This window comes from Hypanus sabinus, chromosome 9 (genome assembly GCF_030144855.1).
Source record: "Hypanus sabinus isolate sHypSab1 chromosome 9, sHypSab1.hap1, whole genome shotgun sequence".
Classification (NCBI taxonomy): domain Eukaryota; kingdom Metazoa; phylum Chordata; class Chondrichthyes; order Myliobatiformes; family Dasyatidae; genus Hypanus; species Hypanus sabinus.
In genome coordinates this window covers 65,499,082-65,523,527 of record NC_082714.1, presented here as the reverse complement: position 1 = coordinate 65,523,527, position 24,446 = coordinate 65,499,082, and the positions used below count along the sequence as shown (strand labels likewise).

Genomic DNA, 24,446 nt, shown 5'->3' with positions numbered 1-24,446 from the left:
ATGTATGGAGGGCTATAGCCCTGGTGCAGGTCAATGGGAGTAGGCTCAGCATGGACTAAATGGGATGAAGGGTCTGTTTTTGTGCAATATTTTCCTATGACTCTATGACTCAAAACTCTTTGAATGTACCCATTGAGCCAGAACAGGGTACCTTTCTAAGTTAGACTGGCCTGAGAAATTTCAACTCAGTCCAGCCACAATTTTAACTAACAGATGGGATCTGTTTCCTGCAAGGCTTCTTTGCTGCCTATGTAGTTTCTCAAACTTTCTCACCACACTTCTGCTCCTCAGCTCCAACCAGCTTTCCACAGGAGTGGTAATGATATGCAGAACAAATGGCAAACTGGGAAACTGTTCAAGTGATCATACCTCCACTCCAGAGCTGAGGTCACTCCAGCCTCAGTTATCAAGCTGCTGGGTTGTGTGCATATTTGAATGCAAAGCTCTAAGCCATTGTCGATGTTTACTGAAAAACATGAAAAAATTGGTCTTACACTTAAAAACTAAATAACAAAGATTATCCAACAACCTGCCCCCTGCTAGCAATCACATCTCCATGTCTTGACCTTGGGAAACGTGGATCATTTCCTATAGCTTGGGAGCTATCTCTTGACAAAATGATGAAATTCACTGCTGCCTTCTATGCACCAAAACAGAATTTGGTGTGTCTGAAGGAAAGATCCTTTGAAGAACAAGATTTCTGATCTGGTAGAAAGCTTAATACAGAGCCCCTCCTCATATGTGCTTCTGAAACCCGAACTACTTACAGAAAGTTTCTCAAGCAGTAGAAAGATAACACCGAAGGATGTCTGTGCAAAATCCTCTGATTTCATTGGAAGGATAAGCAAACCAATGCCAGGGTTTTTAGCCCAGCACAGAAATCCTGGTCACACTCATTACTGTAGGCCATGTTGTTTTGAGACCCAATACCAGTTTTCTGAAACAGGTGTTCTATTGCAGGATGCTCTAAGAAATTTTGAAAGTTGCAACATTCCCACTGATTCCTGGAAATCTCTGGCCCACAACTGCTTAAAGTGGGAAAGGTTTCAGCTTGAGTTCATACATTAGAAGTACACAGAAGTCCGGTGTTAACAGTGGAAGGAACAGGCCATCTCACAAACTACCTCCTCATCCATCTTGTCAGGCACCTTTTGCTCCATCTGTGACAGATTCTGTCAATCTCACATCAACCTCAATGGCCACCTCAGATACCAAAGAACCAGAGTGGAAGCCAGTCATCCTCAATTCTGAGGGATTGTCCAAGGAGAGTTGGCAGCTCTAATAGGTATTCTGTCAGTGTTGCATGAAACTGACTGACTGAGTCAGTGGTCAGTTAGGGGAGACTGGTGCTCTTAATTCTTTGTGTGATAGGGAGATGAATTTCCTTTCTGATCCTAGACTTTTGGAGAGGGGTGTGGTTTTTCTATTCAGTTATTGCTAATCAGTAGCCCAACAGAAAGTTACATGTCTTGCTTGCAGGGCTAGGACTCACTGACATTGCCGTCTAACCAGCACTGGTATGCCTTGGGCAATATGTCTGTTGACATTCTCTTGGTCAATACATAAGATAAATTATTAGAGGTTTATTTGCACTGCATGGACTTGTCCTTCAGCCAGCAACTAGAGGAGAGAAAAGAATGCTGTCTCTGGAGGTTGCAATAATTTTCTGGAGTACTGGGGGAATGCAGCAGTGACCTTGACTTAACTTGAAAATGCTGAAGCATTGAAGCACTCATTCCTTACGGCTGAGGCTTTGTAAAGTGTGAATGGAGATGGTAATAAGATGTGATACTGAAGCAAAGCTGAAATTGCAATGTTAGTCCAGGCCCTGGGAGCTGTAGAGTTACCCTCATGAGAATCTGCATGGCTCAGGTGTCAAACTATGCCGAAGAAGAAGGGCTCTGTTACTGGTAGGTAGTCAATGTCTGTAGGGGCACACTTCTTAAATGTCTTACACAGTGAGATATTAAATGAGGAGTTAATGCTCCAGTACAGAACACCCTCTGAGACTGAAAAGATAACACAACACAAAAAGTTTGCCTTAATCTGTGACTTGGAAGAAACAAAGTAAGAATTTGCATTTATATTCATAATTTCAGGATGTCTCATGGCTTCCGCAATCATTGAAGTTCTTTTGAAATGTAGTGTTGTGATGTACAGAAACACAGCAGCCAATATACACACAGTGAGATCCCAGGATACACTAACAGAGGCACTGAACAGATCAGGCAGGTCTAGGAGCACATGTCAGTGGAGTTCTGATGAAGGATACTAGATCTTTCTCTTTCCATGGATGTTGTCTGACCCGTTGTGTGTTTTCAGCAAGTTCTAAAACCCCTATTTATATTATAACTATAAATAGTTAAAATTAAATTAGGGGTTAAGATTAAAATAGGGGTTATATAAATATAACCCCTATTTATATTTGGGGTTTCCTGCATTTGCAAGGTATTGCTTTCTGAAATAGGTATGTGGGGGGGGGGGGGTGGTAAATGACCAAAAATCAATTTCAGTGACTTTGGCTGAGGATTAATGGGTGGCTGGATCCTCAGGACAACTCACTTATTTTCCTTTGAATTAATGCTGTGAAATCCCTCTAGGTCAATAGGACAAGTCCAACACACTTGCTTCAGACTAAATGAAAGCAGACCGAGCATGCTGAAATATGGAGAGTAGGCTTTCAAAACTTGAATTTCAGTTTTAGAGGCAAGACCATTGCCCACTGAAGCAAGGCAGACAGAAAAGGAAAAGGACTCCTGAAATCCTGAAAAATGAATGAACCTCGTTTTAATGCATGGAGCCATCAGCCACAGAAGAAATGTTCACCCAGTTCTGAAGAAGGTTACTTGACCTGAGGCATTACCTCTGTTTCTTTCCCTACAGATGTTATGTGACCTATTGGGAGTTGGTGACATTTCCAACATTTCCAGTTTAGTTTTTGTGTTTTAGATGCTCACTTGAATTGGGGCATGAAATGGTACTGGCTGCGGAGATAGGGTAATGAAACTAGTCACAGATAGTCAGAGCAAACACTGAACTGGGAAAGGTTACAGAGGTCAGAAGTGAAAGAGGGCGTATCGTCTCTGAAGGGTACTGGGTAAGTGGTTCAGCAGGGTCTGGGGGAAAGGAGTGAGGGGAAGTGCTAATTGAATACACTAGCAGTTTCAAAGAGATAAAATGAACATGTTGGGATGAATGGTCTCATTCTGTTTGAGAAGTATCTTTGACTGCAAAAGTTTATTTGGGGTATTATGGTAAACGTGTCTGCAGAGGTACTTTGAGAACATTCTCATTGCCGAAATCTCTAGCGAACAGCCATATATAGAGGATTATCTGAAAATATTGTATGATTTCAAAATCATTCACTGACCTGATCCATTAATTTCAAACGACCGGCTTTATGGATGGACCCAATTGCAGGGAATTCCTCTTTAAATTGGATGTTTTGGTTATTATTTATACAAAAGGATTACATTATGATTTCATTAAAAAGAGTGCTTTCACAAGAGTATAGGCAGATTTAATAGAACCCATCAAGACTCAGGATGCAGGAACATGACCAGAATTTGTGCTCATAACCACTGAGTTTCATTGATCCAATGTCTTCACAGGGGAAGGCTCTGAGGACAGAACTCAGACACAATTTGACGAGCTGAGCATGTATATTTAATCACATTACATGCATATTCATGAACTGCTCAGATTGCAGGCAGTAATGTATGCAGAAAATAAGAAGTTGTAACTGGGAGCTGATTACAAATTGTGCCTGTGTAAAGCTGTTACATAATCAAGCATGCACATTTAGATGAATGCCTAGGTTCAAGCTAGATCTAGATTTTGCTGCTATTTACAATAATCTATTGACATTTTCATGCAGTGCAGTATTCACGTTCCTATCACAGTCCCTAGTTTGAATGGGAATTACCACACTAACCTGGAAGAAACGTGGGATTGTTTCAATGAGTACCACTGACTGACTGCCAGATTAGCAAAATCATCTTTCGTTGTCTCTGACACGGTTTCACTTCAACCTAATTCCTAACAGCCAGCTCAAATGTCCTGTGAGTGTAACTTTTTGGGAGTTGGGAACTCATCTGTTACATCACTGACATTTATGTATCTAGGGTTCTGGAGCGGATTAAAGGTGACTGAGTTGAAGGTGATAGGGTTGTGAAAGGACTTTTTTCCCCAACATTACAGGCCCTTCAGCCCCAGGATGTTGTGCTGACATTTTAACCTACCCTAAGAACTCCTTCAGTACATAGCCCTCTGTTTTTCTCTCATCTATGTGCTTATCTAAGAGTTTTTAATGCCTCTAATTTATCTGCCTATACCACCATCCCTGGCAGGGTGTTCCGCATACACTCTCTGTGTAAGAAACTTACCTCTGACCTACTTGCTATATAGTCCTCCGATCACTTTAAAATTGTGGCTCATTGTATTAGCCATTTTGTCCCTGGGAAAAAGTACCAGGCTGTCGACTTGATCCACTCTTATCTTGTGGAGCTCTATCGAGTCACCTCTCATCCTCTTTCACAAAGAGAAAAGCCCTAGCTTCCTCAAACTTTCTTCATAAGACATGCTCTCTCGATCTGTTTTGTGTAGAGTACCCAGTGTCAGTGCATAGCACTGTCAATCATTCGTCATGAACAGCAATAATTTCCAGAGACCCTTATGAATCCTTGACTGATTCTGGAAAAAAACATGAGAATTCCAAGAGGGACTGGCTGTTGAAAATGTCTGTGTACTGCACTGTATCTTGGCACAGACCTCAGTCCTGCAGTCATAGCGTTATACAGCTCTGCAAGTTCACACTAACCATTAAACATCCCTTTACACTAATCCCACTTTATTCTCACCACATTCCCTCAGGCCCCTTGCAGATTTTGCCACCCACCTACACTCGGGCTAACTTACGATGGCTAAATTAACTACCAGCCTGCACTATTAATTATTGATCTGCAGTGCCAACAGGAAGCAGAACACAGATTGGTGATAAAGGTGGAACAGAAATGAAAAATGCAGGTGCTTCAGTGCAGGAATACGCAGAGGAGGAGGGATAGCAGAAACATTAGAATATGGGCAGAAACCAGACTGCGCATAGGAAACTGATGCGGTCACAGGAAGACTCCACACAGACAACACCCAAGGTCAGGATTGGAACCGATCGCTGAGCAGTGAGGCAGCAGCAATCCTACCAGTCCTGCAGTATCACCCCAGCTACACCGTTCTACCATCCTGTGTGCAGACCTCTTCCAAAAAGTTTTGAAGGGTGTATTTAAATGTACTCTTTCTATTTTCACTTGTGAATGAACATGATCTAGAAGCTTTAACTTCTGTCTATTGGTAACATACCAAGTTTTTTTTTCTTCTTGGTGGCAATAGAATGTGATTAGAGATTAATTTTTAAACATGGACCACACAGCAGTAACTAAAATGCAAGTTTTAGTTATATAGATTATCCTAATTTGCTACAAGCAACTGAACAAATGGTAACGTCCATGAAGTATCACTCAAAATGCTACCAAGTCTGTTTAAAATTTAAATGAAAATTAAATTAAGTCAGATGTGAAGTGTGCAAGCTCTGAGGAACAGATGGATAGAGACTTTGAATTGGCCCATTTGGCAGTGGAAGGAAGGCAGAGCTGACAAGAAGCAGGAGAACACAGAGTGGTGATAAAGGTAGGGGAGAAATGAAAGAGACAGACACACCGGTGTAGGAATGCACACAGGAGGAGTGAGAGCAGACACCTTAGGAGATAGCATGAAAGAACTTATAGTCCTGCTCTACGCTTCATCATCTCAGCATATCCCACAGCACTTTATGCCCAATTATGTACGTTTTCCTTGGAAGTGTAGTCATTGATGTAATGTAGGAATCACAGCAAGATCCCAAAAAGAGCATCATGCTGATGGTTTTCCTGTTGGTAAAGGGATAATTATTGGCCCCAAGACAAGCTGGTCAGATCAAAATGCTGTGAGACCCAGTGTGCAAAAGAAGAGGATGAATGTATTGGAATCTTACAGCAGAAGGAAGCCTGTTGACCCATTGTGTCCATGACAGTGCTTTTGTAGAGCTGGAAATAACCTCACTTTAGTTCCTTATCCCACAAATATTTTGCATTCAGACACATATACAATTGCTTTTCAAAAGTTACACTTGAATCTGCTTCTGTTACACTAGTAAAATATTCTATATTATAACAACTCAATGCAGTTGACCAATTGTCCTTTACTCTCTTCATTTTCTGCACAGTGAAATCTGAGACCTCTGGTTTTAGATCCTCTCAATAGACAAACCAAAGTAGAAAAAGCTGGGAACACCCAGCAGGTGAGGAGCAACAGCAGACAGAAAAGTTGAATTTAATGTCACCTGAAATTACCCTAAAAATTACCTGGGAGGCAAGTGCAAAAATTGTGGGGGACCAAACAAAGACATTTAACATCCTTAGTGGCAGGTGAGGTATTGGAGGATTGGAGGATAGTTAGTGTTGTTCTGCCATTTAAGAAAGGCTAGAAGAATAAACCAGGAAGTTATAGGCTAGTGAGTCTAACGTCAGTTGTGGGAAAGTTATTGGAAGGTATTCTAATGGACTGGATATATGAGTATTTGGATAGACAGGGAATGATTAGGAGGGATAGTCAACATGGCTTTTTGTGTGGTAGGTTGTATCTAACCAATTTATAGAGTTTCTTGAAGAAGTTACCAGGAAAGTTGATGAAGACAAGGAAACAGACATTGTCTACATAGACTTCAGCAAGGCATCTGACAAATTCTGCATGGGAGGTTGGTCAAGAAGGTTCAGTTGCTTGTTATTCAAGATGAGGTAGTAAATTGGATTCACAGGAGAAGCCAGAGATTGATAGTAGATGGTTGCCTCTCTAAGGAGGCCCCTGACTAGTGGAGTGCCACAGGGATTGGTGTTGAATCCATTGATGTTTGTCATCTATATTAATGGTCTGAATGATAATGTGGTTAATTGGATCAGTGAATTTTTGTGGATGACACCAAGATTGGTGTTGTAGTGGACAGCGAGGAAGCTTGCAGCTGGAAAAATGGGCGAAAGGATGGCAGATGGAATTTAATACAGACAAGTGCGAGATGTTGCAGTTTGGTAGGACCAACCAGGGTAGGTCTTACACAGTGAATGGTAGGGCACTGAGGAGTGCGGTAGAACAAATGGATCTAGGGATACAGGTTCATCTCAGGTAGATAGGGTCATAAAGAAAGCTTTAGCACATAAGCCTTCATAGATTCAAGTACTGAATACAGGAGTTCAGATGTTATTTTGAAGTTGTATAAGAAGTTGGTGATGCCTGATTTGAAGTATTGTATGCAGTTTTAGTCACTTACCTACAGTAGTACAGAGAAAATTTACAAGGTTTTTGTTGGGTCTGGAGGACTTGAGTTATAAGGAAAGACTGAATAGTTTAGAGCTTAATTCCCTGGAATTATAGAAGATCAAGGAGAGATTTGATAGAGGGGTATCAATAGGGTAAATGCAAGCAGGCTTTTTCCACTGAGGTTGGATGAGAGCACCGAGAGGTCATAGATTAAGGGAGAAAGGTGAATCATTTCAGTGGAACATTAGGGGAAAATTCTTCATTCCAAGGGTGGTGAGAGTGTGGAATGAATTGTGATTGGTACAGTACATGGATAGGAGGAGTGTCCAGGTCAATGGGACTAGGCAGCTTTAATGTTTCTCCATGCACTAGATGGGCTGAAGGGCCTGGTTCTGTGTTTCACATTTCTATGACCCTATGAGGATGGCCAGACTGGTTCAAGCTAACAGGAAGGTAACAGTAACTCAAATAATCATGTGTTACAACAGTGATGTGCCAAAGGGCATCTCTAAATGAACCACAGTAGCACAAGAGCACGAACATACACTCAGTGGCTAGGTTATTAGGTACAAATGGCAACATCCTAGTAAATCTCTTTTTAGTTCAACAACCTCTTTCCTATAGCAGGGTGACCAGAGCTGTATACAGTACTTTGAGGGTGGTGTCATCAGTATTGTGTACAACCACACAGTGACTTCCTAACTCCAATTCTGATTGCCCTGACTGATGAAGGCCAGCATGCTAAAACCCTTCTTCACCCCCCAGTCTACCTGTGCCCTCACTTTCAGGGAACTCCCTGTTATTTTTCCTTGTTATTCCTTATATGGAAGAATCTGCTGTTCCATCTTGTCCACAACAGAAGCAAAACACCGGAGGGGAAGCAGGTTTTCCACAAAGCTGAGGAGTTGCTCAAGAAGGACAAGTGACACGGTGGATGATCCTAGTTGACTGGGGATGTAAGATTGAAACATTATTCAAAGCTCGGTGCTGTGGTTATTGACAGCTAGAGATAGAAATTAAAAATGTATGGAGCTTGTGGTTTGACAGACAAAGTGTGATGAATTATGATGCAGTGAAGAAACTGATATAGAAAATGCTTATATTCCAGATGATTTAGAGCCATAGTTGCCTAACCAGTTCATCAGAATCTTAATCTAATCACAGAAATTGCTTCAGGTGTTTTCTTTACAACCCTTGGTGCTCTGGAGGGCCCATTGACAGATGGTTGAGTCCTGTTTATTGTCAAGCAATTGCCTGGGCTGGTGATCAGTGGACAATTTGTGAACTGAACAATAAGAATGGGAGTTGATTTTCTGTCATTAAACACATCAGATGTGCCCAGTCAAGTTCATAGCTGGTAGGCAGTTGTCTGTGAGAGGAAGACGAGGTGGAGGGAGCGGAGGGGGGACCCAGGTAAGGTTCTCTGGCAGAATGGGGTAAAATAAAACAGAAATGGTGGAGCTCTTACACTTAATGACTGTGTAAGCAAATGTGTCTTGCATAATATAAAGGATAGCACTAGTAGTGGCAGATCTACTGACAGAAAGTAAATCATTCACATTTTCACTGTGTCTTTCTATATTTTGGGATATGTCAATGCATGGACCTAGACTGTTCACTTGAAATTTTATCACCAGCCTATTGCTATCATATCAATTCCTGCAATTTGCTTTCCCAACAACACTGTGAGCTCCACTGCGATTCACAAAGGCAGCTATCCACCACCTTCGTGAGAGGCAATTAGGGCAGGGCCGTGACCTTACTAATGATTCCCACATGTTGAAATATTATTTAAAATATCTTGTTCTCCACAGATGCTACCTGCCCTGTTCTTCCCCATACTCTCTGCATCATCTCAAAATGCTTTACGGCCACTTAATCACTTTGAGGTGCAGCCAATTTGTGCATAGCAAGCTCCCACAATAACATTAATGACTTTAAATGCCATTAACTGAGGGTTAAATATTGGTCACTTGTGTTAATAGTGCTGAAAATCTTTACATCTACAGGGCAGATGGGTCTTTGGTGTAATCCTGTACCCTAACATGCCGATGTTAGGCTCTCGCAACATCGAGAGAGTGAACCCTCACAAGGCGGAAGGTCTCGATGGAGTACCTGGTAAGGCTCTGAAAGCCTGTGCCAATCAACTAGCAGAAGTATTCAAGGACACTTTCAACCTCTCACTGCTAAGGGTGAAAGTTCCCACCTATTTCAAAAAGGCAACAATTATACCAGTGCCAAAGAAGAATACGTGAGCTGACTTAATGACTTATTGCCCGGTAGCACTCATATCTGCAATGATGAAATGCTATGAGAGGTTGGTCATGACTAGACTGAACTCCTGCCTCAGCAAGGACCTGGACCCATTGCAATTTGCCTATCGCCACAATAGGTCAATGGCAGATGCAATCTCAGTGGCTCTTCACACCGCCTTAGACCACCTGGACTACACATACTGTACACCTATGTCAGGATGCTGTTCATCAAATCTAGCTCAGCATTTAATACCAACATCCCCACAATCTTGATTGAAAAGTTGCAAAACCTGAGCCTCTGTACCTCCCTCTGCAATTGGATCCTTGACTCCCTAACCAAAAGACCACAATCTCTGTGGATTGGTGATAACATATCCTCCTCGCTGACGATCAACATTGGTGCACCTCAGGGGTGTGCTTAGCACACTGCTCTACTCTCTATATACCCATGACTGTGTGGCTAGGCATAGCTCAAATATCATCATAAATTTGCTGACGATACAACCATTGTTGGTAGAATCTCAGGTGGTGATGAGAGGGTGTACAGGAGTGAGATATGCCAACTAGTGGAGTGGTGTCACAGCAACAACCTAGCACTCAACATCAGTAAGATGAAAGAGCTGATTGTGGACTTCAGGAAGGGTAAGACGAAGGAACACATACCAATCCTCATAGAGGGATCAGAAGTGGAGAGAGTGAGCAGTTTCAAGTTCCTGGGTGTCAAGATCTCTCAAGATCTAACCTGGTCCCATTATATTGATGCAGTTATAAAGAAGGCAAGACAGTGGCTATACCTTATTAGGAGTTTGAAGAGATTTGGTATGTCAACAAATACACTAAAAAACCTCTGTGATGTACTATGGAGAGCATTTTGACAGGCTGCATCACTGGTATGGAGGGGCTACTGCACAGGTCTGAAAGAAGCTGCAGACTGTTGTAAATTTAGTCGGCTCCATCTTGGGCACTAGCCTTCAAAGTACCCAGGACATCTTCAAGGAGTGGTGTCTCAGAAAGGCAATGTCCATTATTAAAGACCTCCAGCACCCAGGGCATGCCCTTTTCTGACCGTTACCGTCAGATAGGAGGTATTGAAGCCTGAAGGCACACACTCAGCATTTCAGGAACAGCTTCTTCCCCTCTGCCATTCAATTCCTAAATGGACACTGAATCCTTGGACACTACCTCACTTTTTTAATATATAGTATTTCTGTTTTTTGCACATTAAAAAAATCTATTCAATATACGTAAACTGTATAAAATATACTGAATAAGATTTACTTATTGATTTTTTTCTATATTGTGTATTGCAATGAACTGCTGCTACTAAGTTAACAAATTTGACATCACATGCCGGTGATAATAAACCTGATTCTGATTCTGAACAGTACAATGCCTCCTCAGTCCTGCCTGCACTTCATGTGCAGACCACTGGAAGGCAAAGTCACAAACTTTAGGCTAAGAGACAGGAATTGTGCGGTTGAGTCACAGCTGATCCCAAGCAGAAATGAAAAGAGTTAAAACCTTCCTTGATCCTCCTCCACCACTGAGATGCTGGCAGATCCACAGCCTAATTCCACTTTGCATTTTATCTGTTCTTATGTTGAAATTCATTAATCTCAGCCTGTAAAACTAATTGATCCAGTATCCACTGTTTCCTGTTGCTGGAGGGGGGTAGGCTTGTGCTCTCCTTTCAAAAGTTTCAAAGGTACATTTAATGTCAGAGAAATGCATACAGTATACACCCTGAAATGTTTCGTACTTGGTATGGAAATGAATCTGTGGCCTTGCTGCTGCTCTTTCCTTCATCACTGTGAGAAAAAATTCTTCACAGTAAGGATTCCCACTCCTGTCTCTCGCTGAGAAAATTGATGGCAGTGGGGCTTCAAGATCTAAGAACGTATGGAAAAGAGGTATGTACAGTGAAGATGAAAGAAAGCAGATGGGTAGGAGAGGTGAGTCAGCAGATCAGAACTCTGCGACTTTGGGTCACAGGTTGCTACAAAGGGAAGTATCCTATTCCGAGCTGTGCACAGGCTGGTCTACGCCCAGTCGGTTATGTTCTTACTTTCAGTGGAAGAGATAACTAGATGGATGTTGTGGTGGATGGACGGTGCTGGCGTGGGTGACCAGGGACACCTTCTGCTGTTGGACTGCTGCTGAACTTGGCCTCATGGCCATGCTGTGGTATCGCTGACAACCAGCTTCATTCCCCCGGTGGTCTCAGAAATGCCCCTACTGCACAGTGACCCCCAAGTAAGGCACGACAGAGATGGAGATGCCACTCGCAATGTTTGCAGTGCTTGGAGAAGGCACAATGGCTGCAAGTACATAACATTTTCCCAGTGTTTTAGTGCAAGCTAGTGCATAAAAATATACTCACAATACAAAATAGTTACACATTACAATAACATATAATGTCTTTAATAAAATAATTAATAAAGTAGATACAAGTATTACAGTAAATACCATGGGGACAGATAACTTCCCTGGTCGGGTACTGAAGACCTGTAGTCCAGAACTAGCTGTGTCTGTAACCAACTGAGCCAGTACAATTACAACACTGGCATCTCTCCGACAATGTGGAAAACTGCCCAGGTGCGGTCTGTTCACATAAACCAGGACAAATCTAATTTAGCTAATTACTACCTCAGCAATCTGTAGAATCAGCAGAGTGATGGAGCGCGTTGTCAGCCATTCTATTAGGCTACATTTACTCACTAATAACCTGATCACTGGGGCCCAGCTTGGGTTCCACCGCAATCACTCAGCTCCAGGCCTTAGTCCGAACACAGACCAAAGAGCTGAATGAGTGAGAGTGACAGCCCATGATATTGAGGCCAAGGAGTCAAATTAACTTCACTTAAAGCTAATAAGATAAAAGTAAAAACATGCCATTGCTTGGAGTCGTAGCAACAAAGGAAGATGGCTGAGGTTGTTGAAGGTTGCTGGGCAATGACCTGGATCCAAACATATTGAGCTGCTTCATCAATGATCTCCCTTCCATCAGAAGAGAAAAATACTGCACAATGTTCATTTCCTTTTGCAACGGCTCAGCAAATGAGACAGCCCATAAATGCGTGCAGCAAGAAGCAGACATGAGCTGATAGGCAACATTCAAACCTCAACAAGAGAGATTTTACCCATCATTCAGTAGCGTTACCTTTGCTGAAGCTCCCAGCTTCAACACCTCTTGATAGCCCGTCCACAAGTACCATCTACAAGGCAGTAATTCCACCAAGAATGTGGTGGAGAAAGTACAACTTCAGTGACTCAGAACAAAATCAGCACGAGCTAGGTCAAGCCATTAGGGTGGTGTACATTCACTCTGATGCAGTGTTTATCATCTTCAAAACATACTGCAGTTACTTGCCCAGTCTAGCCCTTACACTGACTCTCAAGCCCACAAACAAAAAAAGAGAGCTGCAGCAGGCACATGGGAATACGAGGACCGACAGGTTACCCTCCAAAGTGAACACCATCCAAATCTGGAAATTCAGTACATTGTCACTTGATCGAAATCCTGGGCAACTTTGGGAGTGCCAGCATCGGATTGAGTGCAGTGATTGAAGAAGGTGGCTCACTATCACCATCTCAAGGCCAGTCATGGATGGGCAATAGGTATTTAGATAGAGGTTCAGAGACTCCTTCAATAATTACAACAAGCCCACTGATTACATTGAACTGCTGGCGGAAGTGGAGAAGGGACTTTCAGGATGGTATTGAGAACTTGTGTGGGAAGCATAGTGAAGCCTGCTGTCAAGGGGAGAAAGAAGATATCACCTCACAAGTTGCTGACCCACCCTGCCCATCTGCAAACAGGTCTGCACTTTCCACATCAATCTCCTCCACCTCAGAACCAATAGAACAACAGCAGCATACCAGTCTAATTTCCCTCTTTACAGCTCCTATCAATCGCCACAACACATACAAAATTCAAAATCTACCTGTTAATTCTAATGATAAAATATTAGAGACATAGTTACTTCAACCTGTTTCTTTGATGAAAGGACTTCATTTTTAACTATTAAGGTTTCTCCTCCCCTCTGATTGTTTAATTTCCAATGTTTATGAAATGGGACCTCTCTCTGATAATACAGTGGGTCCACTTTAATATAACTCTTATCCCTGTATGATCTGAATATTATTCCAGATATTACAAACTTTCTTTAAACACAGAAGGCTACAGAGTTTGTAATCTGGAACAACAAGCAATCTGTTGGAGGAACTCAGCAGGTCATGCAGCATCTGTTGGGGAAAAGGAAATGTTAGGGGTAAGCTGGAGATGTCAAGGGTAAGATTTTTACTCAGAGAATGGTGCGTGTGTGGAATGGGCTGCTGGCAACAGTGGTGGAGGCAGATACGATAGGGTCTTTCAAGGGACTCCTGCGTAGGTACATGGAGCTAAGTAAAATAGAGGGCTATAGGTAAGCCGAGTAATTTCTGAGGTAGGGACATGTTCAGCACAACTTTGTGAGCCAAAGGGCCTGTGTTGTGCTTTAGGTTTATTATGTCTATGTCTAATTGTTAATGTCTTAGGTCAAAATCTTACATCAGGACTCATAAACTATTATAAACTTTCTGTCCTTTAATGTGCCCTCGGCTCTGCAGTAAAGATCTCCTCTTGACTCTGAAATGCTATTGGTTTCAACAATTGGATCCTCCCCCTCCCTCTCATTTCATTTCAAGCTGGTTTGAGATGCCTTTCGTCCCAGCACCATGTAGACTGTGAACGACCCAACCTTTTGCTATCTATCTGCTCTGTTCTGTTAATGACAACAACTCCTATAACTACCACACTGGACTACCAACACTTCTCACTCAATCACAATCCTACCCAAACATACACACACAATCACACGCACACACGCAAAATCACGCAAACACACACACACACAATCACACAGACACACACAATCACATTCACACACACACACACACACACACACAAGCACACAAACACACAATCATGCAAACACATACACACAATCACACAGACACACACAATCATGCAAACATACACACACAATCACACAAACACGCACACAAACACACACACAATCACGCAAACACACAAACAAGCACACAATCACACAAACACACACACACACACACACACACACACACAAGCAGAGAAACACAATCACATAAACACACACACACAATCATAATAACACATACAATCACACAAACACAAACGCACATACACCCACACTCACACACACATGTGTGTGTGACTACATACACACACACATACAAACTTATCCACATACACACACAACTGCACATATATTAGACACAGGTGGGCAAGCACACATAGGCAGCCATAAATACACACATACACATGTACAAACACTTGCAATATCTCCTAGAATTAACAAGGGCAGAGCAGACTAGGTTTACTAGTGAACCACACAAAGTCGAACTTTAATACTGTGTGCATTACTGACTATATGTTTGAGTTCACAGGTTAAAAGCGAGATATTAGTATAAGCTACTACTATTCTAGATTTGGGTCAGGAAAATCTCAGTTTGACAACAAGTATCCACCACAAATTGCACAAATCTGCCCAAGGTTAAAATGACAGAATTTCAATGGGAGATTTTCTAAAAGAATTCATCATGGTTTCTATGCCCAAGAGACAATAGCTCTCATTACTCTTAAGGCATGGGACAACATACTATTACAAGAAAGAGCTTCCAAAGATGAAGAAATTGGCACTGATTTCAGTGACTGGGAAGGAAACCAAAAATGACAAAAGCTGCCAAAAGACATAATAAGAGCTGCAAAAAAAAAGCTCTAGTTGCTGTCAACAGCAACCTAGTATTTACAATTAGATTAAGCAAAAAAATGTCCTGAGTATAAAACTGGATATCCTGGACATTGACAGCAATGATATTGTAACTAAAAAGAGTAATGAAATAGTGGACATTTCATTGTGTCTGGTTTCACAGTAGATGATGCTGTAACTTCTCAAAGAAATTGGTATTTAAACAGCAAACATGAGGAAATCTGCAGAAGCTGGAAATTCAAACAACACACACAAAAAGATGGTGGAACGCAGCAGGTCAGGCAGCATCTATAGGGTGAAGCGCTGTTGACGTTTCGGGCCGAGACCCTTGGGTCTTGGCCCGAAACATCAACAGCGCTTCTCCCTATAGTTGCTGCCTGACCTGCAGCGTTCCACCAGCATTTTGTGGGTATTTAAACAGACAAGGTTTACAGTGCTGGGTGTGGAAAGAAATGGCAGCACTAATGGGTGACAACTCCCCAAGACAAATTAGTTTTTATCTCCAAGTTTTAACAGAACTAGTTCAAGATTTTCAGGACATTTTGTCAATAATTTCTAATGTTCTCTTCACTTGGGAGGAGTCCTTTGAAAAGATGGATATGCCACCATATTGTTTAACGAAGGTGAGATAAGCAGAGTATTAAATCTGTAGATGAGAGCCCGAAACTGATAAAGTAAGTGTCTACCTTGAAAAATTTCTGCTGCTCAGCAAATGGAAGTATGAATTTGAAAAGTAGCAGCCAAGTTTCACAAATCTGATTCGGTGTTTGAAGGAATTAACTGATGTGCTGGGAAGAGGAATGCCAATGATTGTTCATCCCATAGATTTCCAGAAGGCATTTGATCAAGTCTTCATTAGAAGTTGTTGCAGAAATGAAGTAGCATCATTAGATTGTGAGTAGGGATAATGGGCAGGTGTGACTGGGGATGCATTGTGAGCATTTCTGTTGAGATGTCAACAATTGACTACATTTATAAATGACTTTGATTGCAGGTGACATATTCAGGTTTGGCATTGACACAATGGTAGGTAGCACTATAAGTAACATAAATAGTAAGCAATAAGTCCATGAATAGATTCAGTAAATTGGTCTTAGAGGGAATGTTGTAATATAATATGTTCATCATAATGAGACCCAGTTCCAAAGTACTAGATTTCATGGAATTTGGAAGTGTAAGTGATCATTTGCTTGGGAAGCTGGAGAGAAGCTATTTCCATTGGTTGTAAAGTCTAGGACCAGAGGCTTGGTCTAGCAGGTGGATCCAAGCCTCTCAAGAATCCTCAGTTAAAACTGAAACTAGATTTTTCAGCCAGCCCTTAATTGCTCCATGTCAGCAAACCTCAGGACTATATTCCTTGCATCTTGGCCTGACAATGCTGTCACTTCTTGTCTTTGCTCTTCTTTCCTAGTCCTAACTGGTAGTGAAATGGTCCTATCAAAAACAAGAGAAAATCTGCAGATGCTGGAAATTCAAGCAACACACACAAAGTGCTGGAGGAACTCAGAAGGCCAAGCAGCATCTATGAAAAAGAGTGAACAGTCGACATTTGGGCTGAGACCTTTCATCAGGAGTCCTGATAAAGAGCCTTGACCTGAAACACCGACCATTAACTCTTTTCCTGGCCTTCTAAATTCCTGCAGCATTCTGTGTGTGTTGACTGAAATGGTCCTGTCAGATTTGCTGTGTGACCAACAGACATGACATACCACTTTCCTCACTGGGACCCTATACCACGAATGTCTTGGACCATTGTCCTCTATTGCCCCTTGATGTTAATCCAGTTGTGTGACGTGCATTCTCATTGAGCCAGGGAATCACCACAATGGCTTTTCCCTCTGCTCCTGCACTGTTACCTCGCTGCCTCCATGTATTCATCCTTAGCCCCTTCTTTCTCTCACCTAAATTCATCTCTTTGCCTTCTATATCTGAAATCAAGCCACCAGTCGACATGTGAACAGTGATCCTGTTCATTGCCATGCCCCTTGATTTCTGCGCTGTTACTCATTGTTGTTCAGACAACCAGAAGCTCTGGCAATATTGAGGCCACATCTGTTCCTAGCCACCAGCTCCATTCTCTTCCCCAGCAACTGGCTGAGGTTGAGATGGGAATGGGACCAGCCTATTCTCACACTTTAGTTGACCATATCGTGTTACCCGAATTAGATTCTGGAATAGTTATAGAGGATGGGAAAATGGCAAATGTCACTTCACTCTTTAAGAAGGGAGGGAAGCAGAAGAAAGGGAATTATGGGCCCATTATCACTGATTGGAACATTGTTGGAGTCTCATTGAGGACGAGGTTTCGGGGTACTCGGAGGCACATGATAAGATAAGCAAAGTCAGCGTGGTTTTCTGAAGGAAAAATCTTGCCTGACAAATCTGCTGGAATTCTTTGAGGAAATAACAGGCAGGATGGAGAAAGGAGAGTCAGTGGATGTTGATTATTTGGAAAGCCTTTGACAAGGTGCTGCACATGAGGTTGCTTAATAAGTTAAGTGTCTGTGGTATTACAGGAAAGGTATTAGCATGGATAGAAGATTGGCTGACTTACAGGGTGCAAAGAGTCGGAATAAAGGGTTTTTCTTCTAGTTAGCTGTCAGTAACCAATGGCGTGTCACAGGGGTCAGTGTTGGAACTGCTTCTTTTTACATTGTATGCCAATGATTTGGACAAAGGAATTGATGGTTGTGAACAAAGCAAAGATAGGTGGAGCAGCAGGTAGTGTTGAGGAAGCAGACTATCTATGTACGGAAGGACTTAAACTCACTGGGGAATGGGCAAAGAATTGGCAGATGGAAAATAGTGTATGGAAGTGCATGGTCATGTACTAAGGCACAAGGAATAAAGATGTAAACTATTTTCTAAATGGGGAGAAAACTAAAAAATCAGAGGTGCAAAGTGACTTGCGATTCCTCATGCAGGATTCCCTGAAAGTTAACTGGTGGGTTGAGTTGGTGGTAAGGCAGACAAATGCAATGTGAGTATTCTTTTCAAGAGGACTAGAATTTAAAAGCAAGGATGTAATGCTGAGGCTTTATAAGGCATTGTTCAGACTGCACTTGGAGTATTGTGAGCAACTTTGGGCCCCTGATCTAAGAAAAGATGTGTTGGCATTGGAGGGGGTCCAGAAGAGATTCATGAGAATAATCCCAGGAATGAATAGGTTAACATATGAGGAGTATTTGATGACTCTGGGCCTGTACTAGCTGGAGTTTAGAAGAATAAGGGGTTTCTCATTGAACCCTTTTGAATATTGAAAGGCCTAGTTAGAGTGAACGTGGAGAGGATGTTTCCTATAGTAGGGGGGTCTAGGACCAGAGGGGACAGCCTCAGAATTGGGTGATGGCTATTTTGAACAGAGATGAGGAAAGATTTCTTTAGCCAAGGGTGGTAAGTTTGTGGAATTCGTTGAGACAGACATCTGTGCAGGACAAATCATTGGGTATATTTAAAGCAGTGGTTGATAGGTTCAGGGCATCAATGGTAGGAACACAGGGTAGAGAAGGATAATAAATCAGCCAAGATGGAATGGCGGAGCAGACTCAATGGGCCAAATGGCCTATTTCTGCTCCTATATTCTATGTTTATGTCTTATGTCCTATGTCTAAACTCTTCTGTTTTTGCTACTCCAAAAAATGGCTTCTTTCACTCCCCTCAGACTGCATGGCTTCAATTCATTCCTCATTCTATTCCTTTAGAAACTCTCTTCCCATATCTCCAACAACACTGTACATTCTCCACAGCTCAACTACAGAATTGCAGTTGCTGGGGAGTAGGTACAGAGGAGATGTCCAGGGTAAGTTTTTCACTCAGAGAGTGGCGAGTGCATGGAATAGGCAGCTGGCAATGGTGGTGGAGTTGGATACGGTAGGGTATTTTAAGACGCTTTTAGATAGGTACATGGAACTTAATTAAATAGAGGACAATGGGTAAGCCTAGTAATTTCTAAGGTAGGGACATGTTCGGCACAACTTTGTGGGTTGAAGGGCCTGTATTGTGCTGAAGGTTTTCTATGTTTCTAATTGCCATCCCTTCCAGACATTGCTCCTCCCAGCTCCACAAACATTTGAGGTCTGCTCTTCGAATTGTCTTCTCTTGATCATCCCAAAACTTAATTTAGCTCTCGTTTTGCAGCCAAGCCTTCAACTGTCAAGATCTGGCATTTTCTCCCTAAACCTATATTTGCTATTCCAAGGCACCTTAAGGCCCAATTCCACCTGCCTTGTATGATCCACTTTCAACTTTTGATGACTAACTCTCCACAGAACATATTGATAATTAGGTTGCCTCTAATTAGAGTTGTTGTTGCTGGTTAAATACCAGGAGTTCCATGGGACCTTCGAACACCCACCTTTGAAGGCAGGTGGTAGATTAGTGCTATCCCTCTTCCAAACAATGGCACCTCCATTAGTTCAGGACTTATTGCATGCTCAAGGGTTAAGCTTGGGGACCTGAACTGATATATGGCCAACACAGCAGTCAGATGGCTGTCAGCCAGCTAAAACAGATGCCTGCTGGCAAGGCACCTTCTGGCAGCCTGGTGAAGCTGACAGCAGTTGAAACCAATGAGAGTATGTTGGCTCAGAGTTAGGAAAGTGTAGCATGGGGCGTGAGAGAAATGGAGATAGAAAGAAATGGGATATGATAAAATCAGCAATCAGGAAAGATAACGAAAGAATAATTATATAGCTCTCTCTGATTATGTCACAGATCTACCCGATGAGAAAACAGTTATTTACTTCAATGAAATCTTCAACAATTGACTTATGAATCTGTAGTTGTGTTCATTACTAATAAAACACAAGGTTTCTTGTGTCATTAACTTGAGTGTTCCATCCAAGTGCACAGTTTAATAAAGCTTATATAAATGGTTCATTAATAAAATATATGAAATGTATTTAACAGCCTTTGCTGAAATTGACACAAGCATGATTTAATTTACTGAAGGGCAGTTGCAGCTCTAAGTGAAGGATGTGAGTTAGAAAGAACTTCAGTTTCTTTCATTCACCATTTCAAGCCTTCCTCCCCCTGCTCTGACAGTGCACAGATTAGGTTAATGAGTGCAGGCTGCTCTCTGTCACTGAATGTGGCTGCCTGGCTTCAGTTTTTGGCTCCATAAATTGCATTTTTGCCTGAGTCAAAGGACTGTATGGAATGAGTGCAGTTTGATTTTCAGGGGAGACATTGCATCAATGCCTGTCTACTGTCTTGGGCAAAAGGAGTCCTGGCCAAAGTTAGTGCATTTCAGAACATCACTGGGATGGATTTCCTGTTGGTTTCACTTGCTACTGGCTTCATTGCAACAGTGACTTTGCTTGTATTATTAGATTTGGAACAAGATGAGACAGAAATGTTGTGGTCTTACTGTTAAATGAAATGCAACAACAGTTTATCTAACTGGTGTAAACATCAACAGCAGTATCACCCAAATGATATCTACACTAACACACTTCCCAGCTGCAACCATAAAGATGACTGTGAGTGTACAGCTCCGAAACAGACCACCCACCCACCTGTGTTTTCCATCTACATAAGCCTCCACCAACTCTTCTTCATTGTATCTGTATCTTCCTCTCATCCTCAGGCGTGTGCCCCACATCCCTCTGAATGAACCTAATCTACTCCCAGTAGCATCCATTTAATGAGAAAAGACGTCTGTCCTGAATTTATTTGTGACAGCCCAATACTTCTTCCCTCTCTAACTTATTAAACTAATTCATATCTTTGGAGACATCAGTCACCTTCAATTTTCTTGAGAATATCTTTTACTGAATAGGCACCCCAGTTCTTCCATTATTCCAACCATGCAGGGATAGATTCCAGGAATTCTCTTTGAGCTAAGTTGTGATTGCTACAAGTGAGCAGTTGGACCTAGGAATTCCACATCTGCTGTGACTGGCTTCAAACTGAACAGTCTGGAGACCTTTGGTCTGGGGATCTTTGAAATGTTTTCTGAATTGTCAGAAGTCTTTGTGAACATTACTTTTGTGAAGAGATTTACAATGTCTTGGTCTACACGTGACTGAGTGCCTTTTCCATAATCATTCCCAGCCTGTAAATGTCAATGGGACTCAAATAAGTGGTCATTACACAACAGACCATCTCTGTCTCTCATCTAATGCATTATGCTTGAAAATATACACTGTCTGCTTCTAGGACACCTTCTATCCTGCTTTATAAGGCTCTTGAACTGGCCTCTTGTATAATAAAGATGAACTCTTGACCTCTTGATCGACCTCATTATAGCCCCTACACTTGATTTGACTTTGGTCTTATGATCTTATGGTCTACCTGCACAGCACTTTCTCTGTAGCAATAACACTAAATGTATTGTGGTTTTTGCTTTTTCCTTTGTACTATCTTATGTTTTGGAATTATCTGTATGGACGGGATGCAAAATGAAGCATCTTGCTGCATGTGACAACATTAAACCAATTCTAATTACACTTGCAATGTCATCACTGGCAGAGCCCTGATAGCTGGCTCATCTTCTGCAACTAAAATGGGATATCACAGATGAGAAAGCAGTGGAAGTAGTGAAGTGCAATATGCTTAGTTCTATAAACAGAATATCAGAGGGTACTGATCATTAAAAGGACAGTGAGATCTCTGGCAGATCAAAAGAAATCTACACTGTCAGAGATACTTCCTGGTTTAAGCAATTTTTCAAAGACTTGATAAAACAATGCAGAAGATTTCTAGAATTTCTGCAATGAGATAATTGATGTACCAGGAAAAGTGTCAGCTTCCATAGGTCACCTGGCAATGACTGATTTTCTGATATTGAAGAGGAGGCTTGGAGGATGATTGATAGTTACTGGATGAGAGACTAGATAGTTCATGTGACTTGACCAACTCCGAGTCCCCAGTGTTACCAATTGTGATGAGCAAGCCTGCGTAATACCTGAAGCAATGGGCCAATTGTAAGAGCAAGGGCAGGGTACATGGACAAAGATCTTGCAGAAATGTGACAATTTGAACAACCTTCCTCTGTACTTAATATTCCAAAGGAGATAAATTTGATGGAATTTGTTGGGTGGGGGATGGGGCTGAAGCAAGGAGCTCTCCAGGTCCTTTTCAGAGGGAAAAGCTCCTCAGTCAGGAAAAGAAACCTCAAGATCTGGATGCTGTGCTAGAAGAAGTGCAATACTTAAAAGTCGGGATCAATTCCCTGTTCCCCTCAGACCCTACATCACGTGGTCTTCATCTCCTTAACAACAATTTCTACCAATCAGCTCTTACCCATTTTCCATAGTCATCCTCACACAGCCATTGATCTACAGTACACAGATCTCACCTGGGAATGAGTACATATGAAGGCTGAACTCCAAGTTGTGACAATAATAAATTAATACCATTACTAATGCTAGTACAAGTAATCCTCCTAATCTGGACAAGTGAACCAGGGTTCATGTCCTCTTCAACATCAAAATCCCCAGAGGCAAAGCTCAGCTTGTCTCAGTGCATGGCCCACATGCTTGCATTTTTGGCATAAGACTCCAAAAATAATGCTCCGACCCTTGTCACAGTAAAGGACTTCTAGGACGACAGTGAAAACTTGTTGGTGTTCTCAAAGTCTTCTTGGGAAAGAAATGTAATACGCTCACTGACTGATGAGAGTCCCAGACCCGTGACAGCCCACACTCCAGACAGAGCCTTTGGCTAGTTAGTGAGCACCTCAAGACAATCAACGGGAGCTCATGGTTGCCATTTGTAAAGAGCAAAAGGGGTGCATAAAATCACTAACATTCACAAGGAAATAGGAGCAGGAAATGGCCTCATTCCCTCATATCTCTCCTATCATTCAATATGATTTGATTTTGACCTACCCCAGCCCTCAACTCTTCTTCTGTACCCTTTCCATATAAGCCTCAATTGTCCAATCTTTCAAACATATACCTAGCTTCACTTTAAATATAAAGTAAGATCTGACCTCCATCATCCTCCAGTGCAGAGAATTCAAGAGATTTACCACCCTCTGTGAGAAAATGTTTCTATACACCTCTGTTTTAAATGTCTGGCCCCTTATCTTGAAACTATGTCCACTTATCTGTGACTCTCCTACTGCTGGAAACATCTCAGCAATACTCTGTCAAATCCCCTGAGGATCTTACATGCTTCAATCAGGTTATCACTCATTTTTTGAACTTCCAAAGAGAAGCTAAACCCAGACTATTTAGCCTCTCTTGATAGGACATCTTCTCATCCCAAAAACTAAGCTAAATGTTAAACTACCAAGCGTGTGTGCTTATCATGTGATTCACAGATTCCATTCATAGGTAAATCATCTCCTTAAGGAGGGCCCACAGCTGGACTGCTTGCTTTTTGCACTTTGCCAACCGTTCTCTCACAGACAATACAAGGACGATCCTGCAGTATGGAAAGAGGTCCTTAAGCTCAACTCATCCATGCCAACTAAGAGGCCTGTCTCAGCTGGTACTGTTGACTTGTACCCCTTCCCCTCCCCACCCCCACCCTATTCTGGCTTCTGCTGCTTTCCTTTCCGGTCTTGGTGAAGGGTCTCAGCTCAAAACGTTGACTATTTATTCTTCACCATAGATGCTGCCTGACCTGCTGAGTTTCTCCAGCCTTTTGAGTGTTGCTCTAGATTTCCAGCATATGTAGATTCTCTTGTGTTTATGATTAGCTGGGTGTTTATTCATAATAGTCTCCGATGTTACTTTCCTGTTTTTATATGTAAGAGGACCAAAACTGCACTGTATTCCAATATTCCAGGTTTACGTAACAGAACTTCTCTACTTCTAAGCTCCAATCCTCTTGCAATAAAAGTATATTTGCTCTTTCTCCTTGTAACCATTTGCTGCATCATCAAATCTCTGCTGCCCCATCTATGGTAGAGACTGTAGCTGCTGTATCAAACTCCTCAGCGACCTGAGAACCCAGAACACTGGAGTGAAAACAAATTAGACTCACTTCCAAGATATTGCCCAAGAGTCGGCAAAGCCAATCTAGCACTTTGTATACTGGGCACGAGGAACACGGAGATGCACACATATTGACATTTATTCTATTGCATACACTTGCATTGGGATGT

At 42.0% G+C, this 24,446-nt stretch overlaps 1 protein-coding gene across 1 annotated transcript in view; it reads right to left on the bottom strand.

Annotated features, from left to right (window-relative positions):
* Positions 1-414: 414 nt before the first annotated feature.
* The window catches only part of LOC132398846 (protein ELFN1-like), a 560,645-nt gene continuing 536,613 nt past the window's right edge, over positions 415-24,446 (bottom strand). The window contains exon 3 of the transcript XR_009513826.1: positions 415-466. The gene's annotated coding sequence lies outside the window, so the exon portion shown is untranslated. The remainder of the gene's footprint in view (positions 467-24,446) is intronic.